The 18,653-nt window shown below is 38.3% G+C and overlaps 1 pseudogene; it reads right to left on the bottom strand.

Annotated features, from left to right (window-relative positions):
• Nucleotides 1-10,822: 10,822 nt before the first annotated feature.
• LOC115301887 lies at nucleotides 10,823-17,461 on the bottom strand (annotated as a pseudogene).
• Between the last annotated feature and the right edge of the window lie 1,192 nt (nucleotides 17,462-18,653).

Genomic DNA, 18,653 nt, shown 5'->3' with positions numbered 1-18,653 from the left:
GAAAGTATATACATTCTTTCCAAGTGCAGATGAAAAATTTTATAAACTTGAATTTAGTCATTGTCACAGATAAAATCTCAACAGATTCTAAAGTGTGTATAAAACAACTCTTGAATGAAGTGCAAGAAAAAATTTAAAACTCATTAATTAAAAGGAATACCCTTCCCCTAAACATCTGCATTAGGGGTTCCGTCAGTGTAGTGGGCGGAGATGATTGTAGCTGACTCAGCGCTTTTCCACTTCTGCGTCAGTCGCATGCGTGTGCATCCTGATGAGAAGACAACGTAGAACAGCATACACAGCCAAGTATGAAGCCAAGAAAGGATATCCTCCAATTGTTAGCTTTAATAAAAGGAAATTCCATGAATAGATGCTTGTAGGAAGTATGAAAAAGTGGCAATGGGGAAGAATAAAAAACACCTTTAAAAAACGTAAGTGCCTTAACAATAGGCATCAAAATTTACGCTGTCTGTAGAGTGCAGTGACTTTAGGCTAAAGGAGTTGAATTATAAAGAAACTGGTGATCCTGTTAAGCTGCAGCAGAAAAGCCATTCTGAATGGATGCTTTCACTATCCAGGACATGTGCAGTGTTTGCAGAGATAGTACTTATTGAAGATTAATTCAAGAAAACCACGTGAGGAGATCACCTAACTATGCAAAATAGGATGATTTGCACCTAAAGATTGTAGACGCAGAAAAAAAGTGCTTAGAAACAAAAGAGTAAGTTAATATAAGAATGGAATGAGTTGAGAAGAATATATAAAATAACCATTCCACAATTCTAGAAATCAGAAATTCATTTATTATATGAAATTTAATATTATATGAAGTGAAATAGAACTGAACAGATGAAAAGAAGAATGAACAAGATCAGCTATAAAGAGAATTAGTGAATTTTCTGTTTTCCTAACTGAACCTTGACTGATGGAATCCCCTAGACCTAAAGGCTCTAGGAATTTACAGTAAACTGATTAAAATAGAGGTGTTACATGCTGGCAGCTTACATTGGAGTTCTCCTGATTACCTGTTGTACTTCTAAAGCTTTTTTGTTTCTAATTGTTCTCCTGACAATCACCTATCCTATACTTTATTGCAGCGTTTAGGATTGATTTCAGTGTATTTGCCTCAATCTAAAAAGATGTAAAATAATTTTTTAAATGTTTATTTTTGAGAGAGAAAGCACAAGCAGGGGAAAGGGATAGATAGAGCAAGAGGAAAATAGGATCGGAAGCAGGCTCTGCACCGACAGCAGCCAGCCTGCTGTGGGGCTCGAAATCAGGAGCCATGAGATCATGACCTGAGTCGAAGTCAAACACTCAACAGACCGAACCACCCTCAATTTTTTTTTTTGAGAGAGAGAGAGAGAGAGAGGGAGAGAGAGGAGAGATAGAGTGTATAAGTTGGGGGGTGGAGAGAGAGAGAGAGAGAGAATGAGAATCTTAAGCAGACTGCACACTCTGTGTGTGGAGCTTCCTGATGTAGGGCTCGATCACACATCCCTGGGATTGTGACCTGAGCCAAAATCAAGAGTCAGACAGTCAACTAAGTAAGTCACCCAGGCACCCCCTTGCCTCAATTTTTATTTCATTTCATTCTGACTCTTGCAAACTTGCATATCCTCATTATGATTGATCAGTCATAGCTCCAAAGTTCATTTCCAACTTAGGATATCTATTACCAGTTTATATGATCTTATTTTTGATCATATAATCAGTCAATCTTTGTTGTTGTTTTTTTGTTAGTCACTCAGCCTTGTCATCTGTGACCCCACTATATTTTTTAGATAACAGATTTACCCTGTGCACCTTGTCTTCACCAAAGATGAGTCAGTAGAAAAACACACCACATTAGAGAATGTAGGCAAATGACAACAAACCTGAACAGACAAAAAACATACAAAAAGATGGCCAATTAAGCCAGTAAACTGCATTTCCATGTTTTGGATTGGTAAAATATATATCCACCATAGAAGCACCACCAAATAACTGGTCACTCGAGAACTGGCTTGAAGACTCTTTCAACGGATTGGTGATGGGCGCAGAGATGAAGGTTTACACATGGGCCTAACAGAATGACTCCCTCCAACCACGACCTCGCTAGCTAATACTGACAAAGAATCTAGCCCGCTTACATGGCTGTTTGGATTACACTTCTGGAGACAATGGGGCGACAGGTTCAGCGGGCCTCCTTCACCCTCATCTTTGTCAGGACTTCATATACCCCCATTTCACAGACTTCGCTTTAAAATTATTTATCTAACATGATGCAGTGCCCAAAGGCACAGAATCTTTGGGATGCTACCAAGTAAGAAATTGGAAATATCCGCTGTGTCTGTTTTCAGTTGATTGTGCCTCAGTTTCAGATTCAGCGTTGTGACCTTGAATGTGGACCCTGTAAACATTTCTTCTTCGCTAACTGGTGAATGTCAGGCTTCATCAGTGGAGGACCCTGCAGTGACAGTAGTAGTGGCAGGGAAACACATCCCTTTAAAGGCCTCACTTTTATTATTATCTGGTAGTTTTTGTCGATATTATTGGATCTTAATGTATATTTTTTTAAATGTAACCAAAATCCTAAAGATACTCTTGAAAATGTAAGAAATCTAATAGTGTTTGTATTACTTATTTGTATTACTTATCCTTTAATAGAAACTGCATTCCATATGGAAATTAAAACTCCTACACCATTCCTGATGTACATGGACCCATCTTTCCTGTGTTATTTTCAAGATTAACTTCATAATCCCTTGATTTTTGTCTTTGACCTCTATGGTGCTTACATAATTCTGACTAAGCTTTGTGTTTGAAATAAAACAATATTAGCACAGAGATCAAAAAGATGAAAAAAGTTGCATCAATTCTGTCATTCTGTGTAACCACTGGGAGCTTTTGTGTTTAAATTTTTTTGGACGACTTAGACATTTGAAAGCTGCTAGAATTGATCTTGAAGAAACAACCACATGGATAGTATTGTAGTTTTTGGAATTAATAATGGGGTTTTTCTGACTATGTTCAATGTATCTTTATGTTTGCATCTTTTCCTAACTATAAGTATATATATTGCTTCATGTGAAACTTTCCAAAATTAAAAAGAGTAAGAGGATTCTTTGATCATCTATGATTGGACATAGGTTTATGTATCTGATTATATGGTCTAAGAATTGCAAAGATCAGTTTTGACAAGTCATTATCTAATCTGCAGAAGTTAACTTCATTAAGAAAATCAGTAGATTGGAATTCAGTTTCAGTATTGCACAGTGGGCTTCCTTAATGCCTCATACTAAAGTGTTTGTGTAAGGTATCTCTCCTCAGCTCCCTTCCCCACTCTGCTATTTCTTTAAAAAATGACATTAATGTAATTAAAGAACATGAATGTGTTACTTTTCCCCCCATTTTTGTACTTTACTATTTATTTTTTACTTTTTAGTGACAGGATTATATATTCCAAGTTTAATAAAAAATATTGGGGCTCCTGGGTGGCTCAGTCAGTTAAGTGGCTGACTTCAGCTCAGGTCATGATCTCACACGATTCATGGGTTCGAGCCCTGTGTCAGGCTCTGTGCTGACAACTCAGAGCCTGGAGCCTGCTTCTGATTCTGTGTCTCCCTCTCTCTCTGCTTCTCCCACTCACACTCTGTGTGTCTCTCTCTCAAAAATAAGTAAACGCTAATGAAAAAATTTTAAATATAATTTAAAAGTTTCATTGTTTTTGCTCTGGATATTTTTATAATTAGTTTCATCAGTGATTATTGCTGAAAGTAATTTTGTTGTATAGAAGAATGCTATAAATATTCCTGCATATATCAAAAGTGCAAAGTGTGCCTCCTTTCTGTCCAGCTGTGTGAACATGTCTCTTGTTAGGCAGAGGAACTGCTCTCAACTTGGTTTCTTTCTTTTCTTTGTGGTTCACTTTTTAAGTTGTGTTCAAAAGACTTGATTACCAATATTTAAAGGTAAGTTTTGGAGACCTTTTTGCTATTTTGAATGTTTTCTTATGCCTGGACTTTAAAAATTGTTGCACACAACAGTTGGTTCTTTATGTCATCTGTAGTTTATTTTTCTATGTGATGTGAGGGGAAAAAAAAGATTACTTAAGTTTCTGTTTTGATATTCTCAGTGTCCCAGGTATTAGAGTTGGAAATATCTGACGTGACAAGGTAAGGCAAAAATATGGGAGTTCATGTTGAGGAGAGAAATCTAACACTATAATCCAGAGGGATTGGACTAAATCTTGCTGGGCCCACGTAGCATTCCTACCCTCCTTTTATTTTGTGTTTTACTATCCACTTATAAAGGGTTGTTCAATAAAGTGAGACGAGGAATTCAAACCTATCTAAGGCATTGTGTGGAAATTATCTATAGTCCTTTTAATCAAAGATTTTTTACTGGTTGCCCAGATTTAGGTAGGAAGCTAGTTAGAACCCTTCAGATTCCTATAACAAAGGAAATTTACAGGAAGGAATGTTTTGTACTTCATGAGGGTTGTGAACTGTAAACATAAAGGACTTCCCAGAACACTGGGCTAAGGGACTTGACCGAACTTTAACTTCTCTTCCATCTGTACTTAGGTCATGGCTTGTGTCCTTCAAGATGGCCCCAGCTCCCTTATCTAAATTTCGCCTCAAGAAAATGTGATCCTGCCAAACAACGAAACATACATTGTCTAACCCACCTGGCCAAACCATTTTCAGTAGTTTTCCACTTACTCATTTCTGTAATTTCCACATAGTCACCTTGTCTCTTTTTTGTTCCCCCCTTTTTACTTCTCCATAATCCCTTTTTGTTCCCTGTTTGTTCTCCCTTACAAAACATTCTCCTTTGTCTTAGTTGGAGATGAACTCAAGTTTATCCTGGAATCTCTCTCCCCTATTATAGATACAGCAGATGTTTCTGAAAATGCTTAGTAAAAACAATCAGGCTTCTCACTCTTAAATCACAGACTAGGGCTCTAGTGAAGTGGCCTTTTTTTTTTTTTTTTTTTTTTAGTTGGGAAATTATATATGTCAGTATTAAAGTAGAATTATTTGAGGATTTATACAATTAGAATTATAAACTGAGTATAATTCATCTTTATAGGTACCACGTCTTCTTCGATTTGATGAACAGAATCATGATGAATATTGAGGAAGAAGTAGTCAAAAAATTCATAGAGTTATTTCCCCCTTAGGGTGGAATGGGTTAACTATCACAGTATGTTTAGCCAAGAGGAAAATATTCGGGTGTGGCACATGTCTCACAACACGTGGTGGAGAATCTGTCACAACCCTGCTCCCTTTTCTTTTTTAAACTTTCGATGACAAAACAAGCAACATTTTATGACAAGGAAAGTAACAATTACCACACAGGCCAGCTGGAACCCAATCACATCCAAAGAGTGGTACTAGAAATGGGTGAGGAGGTAAGAAGCTGGCTGTAGGTGCTTAGCTCCATTGTGGCACGTGACAAACAGTCCAGAAGACTGCTCCGTCCAAAGACTTTAGAAATGATCATGATCAATGGTTGATAACCACATAGCATTCTCTTTATAGCTGAAGGAACATCAAATAATATATAGAACAAACTAGAGAAGTTATGTGAATTTTCACATGGAGGGTAAAAATGAGCGCCACATAATGCTGGAAGAAAAATCCGTTATTTTTATTAGAGATGATTATAGACATCTTAATGGGCTAGAATTTGTTGTATGTCTAGGATTTCAAGCTATGAAGAAAAAGAGAAGTTTGGCGAGGACAAGTATTTCTAGATTAGAATATAGAATGAGTTAAGTCCCAGATGCAAGGGAAAAAGATTGAAATACATGATTTCTGCATGCAAAGTTTGAGTTACCCACTAAGGAATTTGTTGAGCAAGTTTCAAAATATCATAATCCAGAGACAGGATATAAGTCCATGATGAGGTTTGGGGACCTGTCCAGGCAGAGGTGGTCAGGTGCTGGTATTGACCCTACAGTAGTGAAATTAGTGATTAGAAGTGTGGAAGAGGATTGTATTGGCTTGAATCCTGACTCTGACCCTTGTGTGCTTTTTTTTTTTTTTTTTAATCGCTTCTGTTCCTCAGTTTTTCATTTTTGAATGCATGGGGATAATAACTTTCTTATCTGATTATTTTGAGGAAGAACATAATGATTGTTGGGTTTGACCCTATCATTTGGAGACTCAGTTTGTGTTTGCTGTTGTGGTTTTTCTTGTTGGTATTGTCATTTTAGAACCTGGAGAGTGCTGGGGCAGCTGGGTGGCTCAGTCGGTTAAGCCTCTGACTTCTGGCTGAGGTCATGATCTCACAGTTCGTTGAGTTTGAGCCCCAGGTCAGGTTCTGTGCTGACAGCCCAGAGCCTAGCACCTGCTTCGGATTCTGTGTTTCTGTCACTCTCTGTCCCTCCCCTGCTCACACTCTGCCTCTGTCTCTCTCAAAAGTAAATAAACCTTAAAAAAATAAATCTGGAAAGTGCTCAGCATTTCACTCACAGGCATTGCCAGTTTCATTGGTTTCTACTGTTGAAATGATTATGAACTAACAGACAAGGAAGAAGGCTGAATAATGAGGGCATACAAACATGGCACTGTAGCAGTACAGTGGAGATAATATCTGTCCCTGTCCTGTAAAAACCACAGTGAGAGTGCTCGGGTTTTGAGAGGAGGGAACTAATCCTGAAACATATTTGTAATACAATAGGCAAAGACTATAATGAAGAAGTTAACTTAATCCATACAAAGAACTTACTAGTATGATGTGTGCCATATCACAAACATTCAATATATATCAGCTATTTTTTTTTGTTTTAGGCCACAACTTTACCTTTTTAAAACTTTAAAAATGTAGAAAGGCATCTATATTAGAAAGATGTGCTTTTACGTAAAACCATCAAATGAAAGATATAATCCTTTAAAAAAATGTACTTCTTGTGGTGCTTATTTAGGATGAATAATAGTTGGACTAAATTAAAACTAGATAACATTGCTTTTAAAATGCAAGTGTCCACTGTGATACTATAATCAATATATTCTCAAGCAAAATTTTATTTCTAAAGTCATGAAACCAAAAGGAGAAAATGTATATATAATTATGATATTAATAATAATAGGAATAGTGTAGCAGATTAATACATATCCTGAACTAATTTGGAAACCAGGTATTTCTGGTCCAGAAAATTTGGCTTTTAAAAGGAATATTCTAATATATCTCTTTCAAGTCGATTACTTTTTGATTTTACAGTTCTTCTACCAAAAAAGACAAAAACAAGGATAAACAAAATTACTACAATTTAACTAAATTTATAAGTAATGTTCACATAATTTTTAACTGGGTACATTTGAAAGTCCTAGTTATTTATCATTTATCAGTGGTGGAATCAAGATATTAGCATAGAAAATTGGGGAAATGTTTAATGGGAATTTGAGACTGATCATGTCATGCTGGTTTATAGAAAATAAACTATTTTAGAAGAGTTTAAAACAGTCGTTCTCATGCTGAAAGAAAATCATAAGTGTGCAGGTGAGTACTATAACTACTAATTTTTTTTCTGTTTATTTATTTTGATTTTTTTTTTTAATTTCGACCTAGCTTGGGTAATGAAACTAGACTGGTCAGTTTCATTCCAGTTTCTATGAAACTCAGTTTTCCTTCCTGGTTTTCTGACACTGATGGATCGTCGGTTCAGAGCCCTGCAGGGAGTGTTGGGAAGCAGGCACACTGTCTCTCCTGTTTTTCCCAGCCTCGCAGATGACGCCAGTTCTGTGATGTTTTTCCTTTTCCTTCTCCAGATGTCCAGATGGATTCTTCGGACAGAAGTGTTTGGAGAAACTGCCTTTGCGATTGTACATGCCAGATTCTAAGCAAAGTGTGGTTGAAGATACAGACACCAGCCCCTGCCCCTTAGAAAGCTCCTGCGTGCAGTCCCTCCAGAGTAGGGCATAGGGCCAGCCGTGGTGGTTGTTTTCATCTTTGGCTGTTTTATTTCTCCTTTCCTGTTTTTGTATTGTGGTTTATTCTTTTGTTTTCTTTTGCTTTGTTTTTCATTTTTGGCCTAATTCCTTGGGTTTAAAGTTCAGGGCTGCAGGTAAGGGACAGAGTGGCAAGGCCAGTACAAGTGGTAGCCGTGGCAAGGAACCCAGCTGGCATTGCTATAGCAACATTCATGGTTCCCTACTTCCACTTTGTCCTCCAAGCTTCCTCTTAATCTTTCTGTGAACCTTTTAAGTGATTCGAATGGGGGAGGGGCAGAGAGAGAGGGAGACACAGAATCCGAAGCAGCCTCCAGGCTCTGAGCTGTCAGTACAGAGCCTGACTCAGGGCTTGAACCCACGAACTGGGAAACCATGACCTAAGCTGAAGTCAGATGCTCAACTGACTGAGCCACCCGGGTGCCCCCAAATTTCTCCACTGTTGTTAAGCCGATTACATACTTTTCCCCTAAAACCATTGAAGAATCTCAAAGTAGGTTATTGGCAGCTGTCTTCAAAACATTGAACAAATCTTACTCATAATTATGTTCATGTCAGGGTTCATTTTTGCCCACCTGACCTTCATATTAGCATCTCTCTAGAAATAGTATTTAGTAAAAAAAAAATTGTACTCACGAGGGATCATTAATGGCTCACTGCAATGCACTGAGCAAATCTGTACTTGACATTGTGTTCAGGTTCAGTCTAACAGCTGCTTTCTTGCCCTTTGTGTAAGTGATGTTATCAGATTGATTTGCTGACAAAGGAATGCCCACCAGAGGGATCCCGTGACCGATCACCTCATAGATGCCATTAGTTCCACCATCAGTTATAAAGGCTTTAGTTTTTGGATGACCTGGGATTGAGTGAATTTTACTAAAATTATAAGTCTTTAAAGTGAGAAGTGAGGCAGTTATTTTGGATAACATTATTAAATAAGTAGAATTGCATTTAAATTGCCTTCAGAATTCAGAGCAAGAAGCATGTAAGTCTGCTGGGGAGATAAATGAAGACGACATGAAAGGGGTGGTGTGTCACTTGAAGTTCAAAAATGAATACAAGACTGGCAGGTGAACCAATAGGAGGAACATTTTGGACAAAAAGAAAACATGTGCAAAAAAGGGGTGGCATGTTAGAAACATTGTCTTAAAGTAGTAAAGTCATTGAGTCTGACATGAAGGACTTCAGGGTAGCAGAAAGGGTGGTGGTGGTGACACTGGAACCAGAGGAAGGAAAATCTACGTTTAAACATGAAATATGAAAAACATTGTAGATTTTTTCGTATAGAAAATGGAAAATCACTGGCAATAAAAGAGCTGTTATTTTTCAATACCATTTGAAATACCCCTGCAACTAGGAGAAAGGTATAAGGAGAGAATTTTTTTCAATAAACTAACTCTTGGTTTCATTGATCTGTTCTACTGGTTTTTTTTTTGGATTATATATTGTTTATTTCTGCCCTCATCTTTATTATTTCTCTTCTGCTGGGTTTGGGGTGCCTTTGTTCCTAGTTCCTTTAGATGTACTGTTAGATTTTGTATTTGGGATTTTTCTTGTTCTTGAGATAGGCCTGGATTGTAATGTATTTTCCTCTTAGGACTGCCTTTGCTGGATCCTAAAGGGTTTGGATTGTTGTATTTTCACTTTCATTTGTTTCCATGTATTTTTAAATTTCTTCACCCCTGGTGAAGAATGGCCTGGTTGACCATTTTGTTCTTTAGTAGGACGTTCCTTAACCTCTATGCTTTTGGAGGTTTTCCAGATTTTTCCTGTGGTTGATTCCAAGTTTCATAGCATTGTGATCTGAAAGTGTGCATGGTATGATCTCAATTCTTTTATATTTATTGAGGGCTGCTTTGTGACCTGGTATGTGACCTATCTTGGAGAATGTACCTGTGCACTTGAGAAGACAGTGTATTCCACTGCTTTGGGATGTAGATTTCTAAATATATCTCTCAAGTCCATCTGGTCCAATGTATTATTCAGGGCCATTGTTTCTTTACTGATCTCTGTCTAGATGATCAATCTATGCTGTAAGTGGACTATTAAAGTCCCCTGCAATTAGCACATTCTTATTAATAAGATTGCTTATGTTTGTGATTGTTTTATATATTTGGGTGCTACTGAGTTCAGTGCATAGACATTTAAAATCATTAGCTCTTCCTGATGGATAGACCCTGTAATTATTCTATAATGCCCTTCTTCATCTCTTGGTACAGCCTTTAATTTAAAGTCTAGATATAAATATGGCTACTCCAGCTTTCTTTTGACTTTCAGTAGCGTGATAGTTCTCCATCCCCTCACTTTCTATCTGAAGGTGTCTGTAGGTGTAAAGTGGGTCTCTTGTAAACACTTGTGTGGGGTTTACTGTAACAGCTCCATTCTCCACTAGATGGCGCTGCTTAGCTTACTGGGGTGGATTGTTGTTCTGCCCGTAGTTTTGTATGCACATGCGCAAAAGGGGTGACCATGGTGTCACCCAGCTACCCAGTCTCTAGTATCAGGACTCTGTTCTCCTGGACCAGAAATTGCACACCTGTCCTTTGTTTCTGGCTTCTGTCCACTCCCTGCTTTTACACTGACCATGATCAAGGCGTCAGGCTGCTAGGCTGCACCTCCCTACAGTGTGTTTCCTAACCCATCAGTCACTTCTGAGGGACTGTGGCTTCAACTGGCTCAGACCTTCTGGGGGAGGGTCTCACTGAGCAATGGCCGGTGCTGGCCCACCCTGAGGAATGTTAGGGAGATCGTGCTGCTGCCAATGCCCAGAGACTGCAGCTGGGTGCCAGCCCGCCCCAGAGACCAGCCTGCCCCAGAGAAAGTTCATGTGGTCGGTAGCAGCAGCGTTTCAGGATTATGGAAATCACATCACACATCTGGCATCAGGCTTCCCCATTAATGACCTTGTTCCAGCACTGGCGAATGTGGTTGTTCTCTGGGGTCTGCCGGGACCTTTGCCTATGGGATGGCCGCACAGTGTCGACCAAATGTGTCCAGGCAGGGGAACCGCCTCTGCCCGTGTGGCCCGAGGACCCCGAGGACCTCGCTCTCTGCTCCTGGGGATGTGCCCTTCCCACCAGAGCACCACCAGGTATTGAGCTGAGGAGTTTCAGACTCTGCACTCCCCGTTTACAGAGTCTTAATGGCATTTAAATCCTCTGCTTTCTCCTTTCTCCCTCTTTTGTTCAGTCCCTGTGGCTGTTTCCGCTTTTCCACTTTCTCTGAAGCTGCTTTTGGGAGGGGGTGTTTTTCCCATACTCTCCTTCCAACTCTATCTTCTCTCCATAAGCAAAAACAGCTCCCTCTGCAGCTTTTCTCTCCCAAAGTTCACCTCTCTGCCACATACCTGCTGAGTTCTGCAGTTCAGATTGTGCAGATTGTAGTGTTAATTCTCAAATCAGTTTTCTAGGTGTGCAGGACGGTTAGTATTGATCTGGCTGTATTTCATGGACGAGAAAGGCAAAAAACACTTTCATGCTGTTCTGCTACCTTGACCTCTCCCAAGCATTATTTGATTAAACTTAGTATAATGGTGTGATAATGCACAAATATAAATTACTTACTCATTGCTTAATTTTGGCTATTTACATTACTTACAGTGTCTACTTTTATGAATAATTGCCCAAGATAGATTTTGCACCTCTGGATTATTTTTCTTTGTATAGTTTTATGAGTATATTATGAAGCCAAAGGCGATAAACATTTTTAAGACTCTTGATGCATTTTGCCAAATGTCTTAATTCTTCAAAAGTATGCAGGGGCCCCTGGGTGGCTCAGCCAGTTGAGCATCTGGCTTCAGCTTAGGTCATGACCTTGTGGTTTGTGGGTTCGAGTCCTGCGTTGGGCTCTGTGCTGACAGCTAGCTCGGAGCTTGGAGCCTGTCTTCAGATTCTGTATCTCCCTCTCTCTCTGACCCTCCCTTGCTCACACTGTCTCTCTCTCAAAATAAATAGACATTAGAAAAAAATGTTTAATAAAAATTTAAAAAGTGTACAAAATTTTTCTGAGAACTAGAGCACCTGGGTGGCTCAGTCGGTTAAGCATCTGACTTCAGCTCAGGTTATGATCTCATGGCTCATGAGTTCAAGCCCTGCATCAGGCTCTGTGCTAACAACTCAGAGCCTGGAGCCTGCTTTGTATTCTGTCTCTCTCCGCTCTCTCCTGCTTGCACTCTCGTCTCTCTCTCTCTCAAAAGTAAATAAACCTTAAAAAAAAACTTAAAAATTTTTCTGCGAACTTAATAATTAATGGAAAAGTAAGTAGTATGTAGAAACCATTTCTTTGTGTAATAATGTCTTCAGAATCACTGACATGGATTCAAATAACAACAGCTATTATTAGTAATCATTATTATACTGCTATTCATCCTTCTTGTCCTTCTCTTCCTCCTTTTTTTCTCCTTCCTACTGACAATTGCTTTCTCAAAATTGGAAGAGGAAATCTTTTAAGAATAAGGTTGGATAACATAGAACTGTCACTAATCATACCTCTGTCTTTGAACTTTGTGAAAGTTATCAGAGGTAGCATAAATAATTTGCAATTAAAAGATACATTGTGTTTTACTCTCACATATGATACCAGTTTTATGTTGCTACCAGTAAGAAGGTAGACAAAAAGGATTTCTTTAGAGATTTTAAAACGGCCCACTAAAGATCACTTGCTTCCGACTTATATTTTAAAGATGTATCCATTTAAAATGTATTAGATTATTGTTTTCCTTCATAAGGAGTATCATCCTATAAACTGAATGGAACTCCTTGTAATTTTATTTTTTTTATATGATTAGAATTTTATTACACTTACAATTAATTTAAGAGTGACATTTTTATGACTGTGAGTTATTTCCAAAATATAATTGTCTACACATTAACTCAGATCTTATTTTATTATGATATCTCATGAGGTTTTATATTTTTCAATGAAAAAGTAAAGTTTTCTTCACATAGGCCCTTTATTTTCTGTTATATTTGTTCCTAAGCATCTGTATTTGTCTAATTTTTAAAAATTGGATATTACTAATAATCAAATTTCTTACTAGTTTGTTATTTATTCTCAATGTTGCATACTTAAGGATTATAACATAGAATATATAATTTTTAAATAAAGATAATATTTCTCCTCTATTTGTATATCTTTTCATGCAATATAAATGTAACCAAGTTCTTTTCACTCCTTGTAATATTAAACTGTGGGTAGTTTTAAGATTCAAGTGGTAGAGATTACCTGGCCTTAATTATATGGCAGAATTTATGGTTCTTATTATATATGAAGTATGCATTTTCTCTGTGCTCATTCTGTCAGGCAGCTGTGATGTTGAAACCTACGGGAACTCTATTGAGGTTTTCTGTAAGTTTGGTGTAGGCTGAAAACATCTGTTCTGATCGACTAAGTCACTCTTTTAAAATGCTCTATGGGGGTGTCTGGGTGGCTCCATCAGTTAAGTGACTGTCTTTGGCTCAGGTCATGATCTCACGGTCCAGGGGTTCGAACCCTGCATTGGGCCCTGTGCCGACAGCTCAGATCCTGGAGCCTGCTTCTGATTCTGTGTCTCCTTCTCTGCTTGTGCTCTGTCTCTAAGTAAACATTTAAAAAAAATTTTAATCCTTTAAGATGTAGAATCATGGGATTTCATATGAGGAATGGTTTAAATGGTGGAGTAGAAGCAAATAAATGTTGGATTTAGCACCAAAATTGTTAGGGAACAATTTTGGGAATGGTTTTCCTTTTAGTTAGAGCACTGGTGAAGAGCCTTAATCCTCACTAAAAAAAGGTGACCATTTTAACATGCTCATTTCATTGCCAATACTTACACATTTACTTTTAAACAACTCCATAGGATATCTGCTCTCTAGGACTTTCCAAGAGTGTATAATCTTGATATGTTAGAAAACCAGTTCCCATCCGATGAGGAGGTAGATCTGGGTGGTTGGCACTGTTGGGTTTATTGTTATTAGTATGTGATAGTACCAAGATAACAATAATACTACGAGTTAACTTTTCTTCTGGATTACTGAGTATGTGCTAAAGACATTTGGGATGTTTTATGTGTACTGTTTTTTCCCTACAACAATAATATGAGGCTGGTATTTTTATACTGTCATCTCCCTATGAACATTGTGGCCTAGTTTTCCATAACTTTGTTGCCTCCATTTTGCAGCAAACTGCTAAGTGCTCCCCCTTCCAGTCTTACCCCCTTTAAGGTCTAACTCAGTGACTACATCCTGCAGGATTTCTTCAAAAATGAAATGTGATCATATTTCTCCCTTTCTTACATTTTTTAATTTTCTCCTTATGCCCTTACTAGAGGTTTCAATCTCCTTATACTTATGTCTCCAACTTCTCTCTCCAGCATCATCTTCCTTCACTTAGCCTCTTCCTTCTAGACTAAATTTGGAGCTCTTGAACACTGTCATTCTTCCTTTTCCTCCTTTTCTTTTGTGTCTTCCTGTACCCTCTGCTCCCATCACTTTTTTTTATATAGTTTATTACCACGTTGGTTTCCATATAACACCAGTGCTCTTCCCCACAAGTGCCCCCACCATGACCATCACTCCCCTTCCCCCCTCCCTCTTCAGCCCTCAGTTTGTTCTCAGCATTCAAAAGTCTCTCATGATTTGCCTCACTCCCTCTCTCCAACTCTTTCCCCCGCTTTCCCTTTCTGGTTTCCCCTTGTTAGGTTTCTTCTGCTAGACCTATAAGTGCAAACATATGGTATCTGTCCTTCTCTGCCTGACTTATTTCACTTAGCATGACTCCCTCCAGGTCCATCCATTTTGCTACAAGTGGCCAGATTTCAAACTTTCTCATTGCCAGGTAGTACTCCTCAGCATCACTCAGCATCAGGGAAATACAAATCAAAACCACATTGAGATACTACCTCACTCCGGTCAGAGTGGCTAAAATGAACAAATCCCATCACTTTTAGGTATTCATGCATATCCTTTGGATCACACCTTGATTATCAGTGACTCAGAGGTGCTTTCTGTGATTCCCACTAAATGTCCCTTACCACTGTGATCCTTCCTTATTATAACATGTTTCATTCTGTTTTTATTATGTGCTTTTTATTCTGTCTTGCCAGGTAGAGTGCAGGTCTGTGGTGGCGAAACTCTACACTGCCTGTTGGCACTTACCTCTGGGATACGCTAGCTACTTTGTAAGTATTCTCTTAGTGACTGTCTGCTACTTTCTTATGTATTGAATAATGTAGGCCTTGATTTAATTGACACTATTCTCAAAGTCTCCCAGGCATTCCACTTTATTTTGTAATAACAGTATTCAGGACTTGGGTTGGTGTAGAAATACGTGAGTTTCTAACTGGCAGGTCACTTTAGCTTTCCATATCTCTTTCACTACAAATAAACAATCTAAATAAAGAATACAGAATCATTAATATTGAAAATGCAATGTAAATGAAGCAAAACAAAGAAATAGATGACCTGATGCAGGGGTTCAGCAGGTTTGCAGTGGAGGCCTCCAACAAACTGAACTTGTGGTAGGAGTGGATGAGGAAATTCAAAACCCCAGTAGGTTCAAATGGGCCATAGTTGAGCCTTCCCCATTAACTCAGATAATGTAGTGGGTCTTCCTGAGTGGAAAAACAATTGCAAAAATAAAAATAATTGTTAGACGAAATAAGAATTTTGTCATGTGACTACAGTAGGTAACTTTACGAAAGGAATTTGGAATGATGTGGCCAAAGATGTTTGAGAGTGTTCTTTGACAAAGCAATTGTGTGTGTGTGTGTGTGTGTGTGTGTGTATGATAGATATATATATATGAAAGATGATGTGAGAGAATGAGAGGAACATTATATCTCTAGTGTCACATCAATACATTCACCATTATTAAGTTATTAAACATAGGCGATGAAGAATTAAACATACTGTTGTTTTCTCTCGAAAGTTATAACAATAAAAGTTGCAAATGTAAAAACCCATTTCAGCTGTACAATTAGTTAACCCTTCCATACTCACGAAAACACCTTTTCCTAGAGTACTTAGTTTAGTTCTACTATTTAGCAACCTAGTGCCTTGATACTAGATTTTCTGAGTAAAGTGTCAGGTTTTACAGTGTAGCTCATTTCCTCATAGTGATGATTGCATATAATTGGCTCAAGTTAGGAATTTGATATTATTTGTGAAATTAAAATACTTGTAATTAACTGAAATTTTTTCATAAATTATGGAAAGAGAGTTTTTTGCTCCTCTTTATTTATTTATTTTTTTAAAGGGAGACCTAGTGTTAAAAAGATACAGATAAAAAACTTGCATGTCCACCCTTCAAAAAGATTTTAGGCTTTTATTTTATTTCATTAAAAAATATTTTTTAATGTTTATTTATTTTTGAGAGAGAAAGGGAGACAGTTTGCAAGCAGGGGAGGGGTAGAGAGAGAGAGACACACACACAGAATCTTAAGCAGGCTCTAGGCTCTGAGCTATCAGCACAGAGCCTGACATTGGGCTTGAACTCTTGAACTATGAGATCATGACCTGAGCCAAAGTCAGAGGTGCCGCAAGATTTTAGGCTTTTAAAACATGGGGTATAAGCACTTAGTGAAGGAATATGGAATCATTAGAAACCTCAAATTACAGGTTCTCAAGACTGGGATAAAGCCACTATAGTTCTCAACTATGATGGAATCCTTCTGGTAGTATGGTGAGATAGTTTAATTTTTAAATAAAGAAACTTGAGCTACACAAGCAGAAACAATTTCCTAAAGGCTACATAGATACTTGTGGTAGAGATATGGATGCAACTCCTCAATGTATGTGCTTTTATTAATCAGGATATTTCATGAAGTTTCTAAGCAGCTTTTATTTTAATCTTAAGTTAAAATGGATTCAGAACTCTTTGGAGACATCCTAAGTGCTCTGATTTGTGATTTATGACTTCCTAGCATGGTCTGTGCTAGTAATGGGCCACAGGGTTCTAACCAACTCTGTCATTTAAGTCTTTTCATAATATTTTTGAGATTTACACATCATTTTATCATTTAATTTATGAAAGACAAATTCCTCTGACTTTATTCAAACTTACCTTCCAAGGAACTAGGAAAGTTAGGATTTTCACACTGTCGACTAAAAACATGACTTACCTAGTACTTCACTGTAAAACTGATGATTCCATTTCTTATTAGATGTTTGGAACCAGAAATCAAAATAAAGCACATATATCATTTTTTTGTACCCTCTTCAGGAATATCATTTGATCACTTAATTCTGAGATAATAGCAGGTGCATAGTATAGAGGAAGGGAAGTCCTCCACTGTGCTGTTCGCTTGTGTAGCCTGGAGAGAAGTGGAAACTGTACACTAAGTGTATTTTAAGAATCTCAGTCAGCAGCTCCCGTCCAACGGCATCTGCAAGCGTGACATTAAACTTTGATTATTGTAGTTTTGTAATAAGTTTCTTGTTCAAAATGACATGTTTACAGAGCTTCTCCAAACCAGAATATTCAAAAAATAATTTTTCATTATTAGAAAATATGTGCAACAAGTATCTTTGGTCACATATGCCCATTTCCCGACCTAATGCATGAAAAATGTCTCCATATAATCTTTAGTGAAAGATGTAGGAGATATCTGAAATTTAATACCAGATGGATTTTTGAGATCACGAGAGCGGGAAACTGAAGATTTCAGAGCCATGACCTCATGTCCCCTCATGAGAAGTTCTTCCAGAATTGCCTTTAAATTGGTCCAAGACTATCTCATTGGCCTCACTGGGACCCTTTCATAGCTCCTAGAGCTAAAGTAGCAATTCAGCTATAGCAGCAGCAGAAGTGAGATCCATTTCATAGACATCCTGGTCATATGCAGTACTTCCTTTGAACTTGTGTTCCCTTTTGACATTGCTCATGCTTATATCCACGGAAAAATCAATCAAGAAGTTAAAATATAACTCCTGTACCTCAAAGTAAATGCATTATATGAAGAATCAGGGGATATGGAAAGTAAGTGAAGGGACAAAGTATAGAATTTGTGTTTACAGAATGTGTTTAATATTGTTTTATGATTATCAGTACTAACAGCCAGCTAGGAATTGATGATCTTGCACGTGCAAATCAACTATATTATGTAAGATATACAACTAATGTGAAAACGGTGACTAGTCAGAGGCTTTCTGTCTGTGGTCTCCTTGACATAGAATTAGAGATAAGGTGGCATCAGCAAGTTGGAGGGTTAGGTTAGGAGGTGCCAATACTTGCATTCCCCACAAAAAGAACAAAGCGTTGACTATAAACCAATGGAAATTGCTTTGGGGAAGCTCTGGACTACAATGAAGGCAGAGCAAAAAAGCTTGCAGAGCTCAACAATGGAGCACGGCCATGTAGAAAAGCATAGGAAGCATTTTACTGCATTGCCCCGTCCTCCAGCCCAGAGTGTCATGGCACCAGGAAGGAAACTCTCAGAGAGTGAGGGAAAGGAATGTAGACAACTCCAGTAAGCTCCGCAATCGTCAGTTTGTAGCTCTTGCTACTGAGGATTTCCACAGCCTTCACCAACACTGGTTCCAGCGGCCAGAGCATCAGGGCTGGAAATGTTACCGTGGTGACACCGAGTCCTTGGGGCCCATTACTGCTGTGCCCACTGTCTCAAGTTGGGATGCCACAGTGCCTTGCTATCTATGGAACCAGAGCTGCTGTTGCTCTGTGCCCTGCTCCCAGGTCCCAAGTTCATGCTTTGACCTGCTATGCCTGGGATCATGCTGC

This window comes from Suricata suricatta, chromosome 1, assembly GCF_006229205.1.
Source record: "Suricata suricatta isolate VVHF042 chromosome 1, meerkat_22Aug2017_6uvM2_HiC, whole genome shotgun sequence".
Taxonomy (NCBI): Eukaryota; Metazoa; Chordata; class Mammalia; order Carnivora; family Herpestidae; genus Suricata; species Suricata suricatta.
Note: the sequence above shows the minus strand (reverse complement) of the source record. Positions and strands in the feature narration are given on the sequence as shown.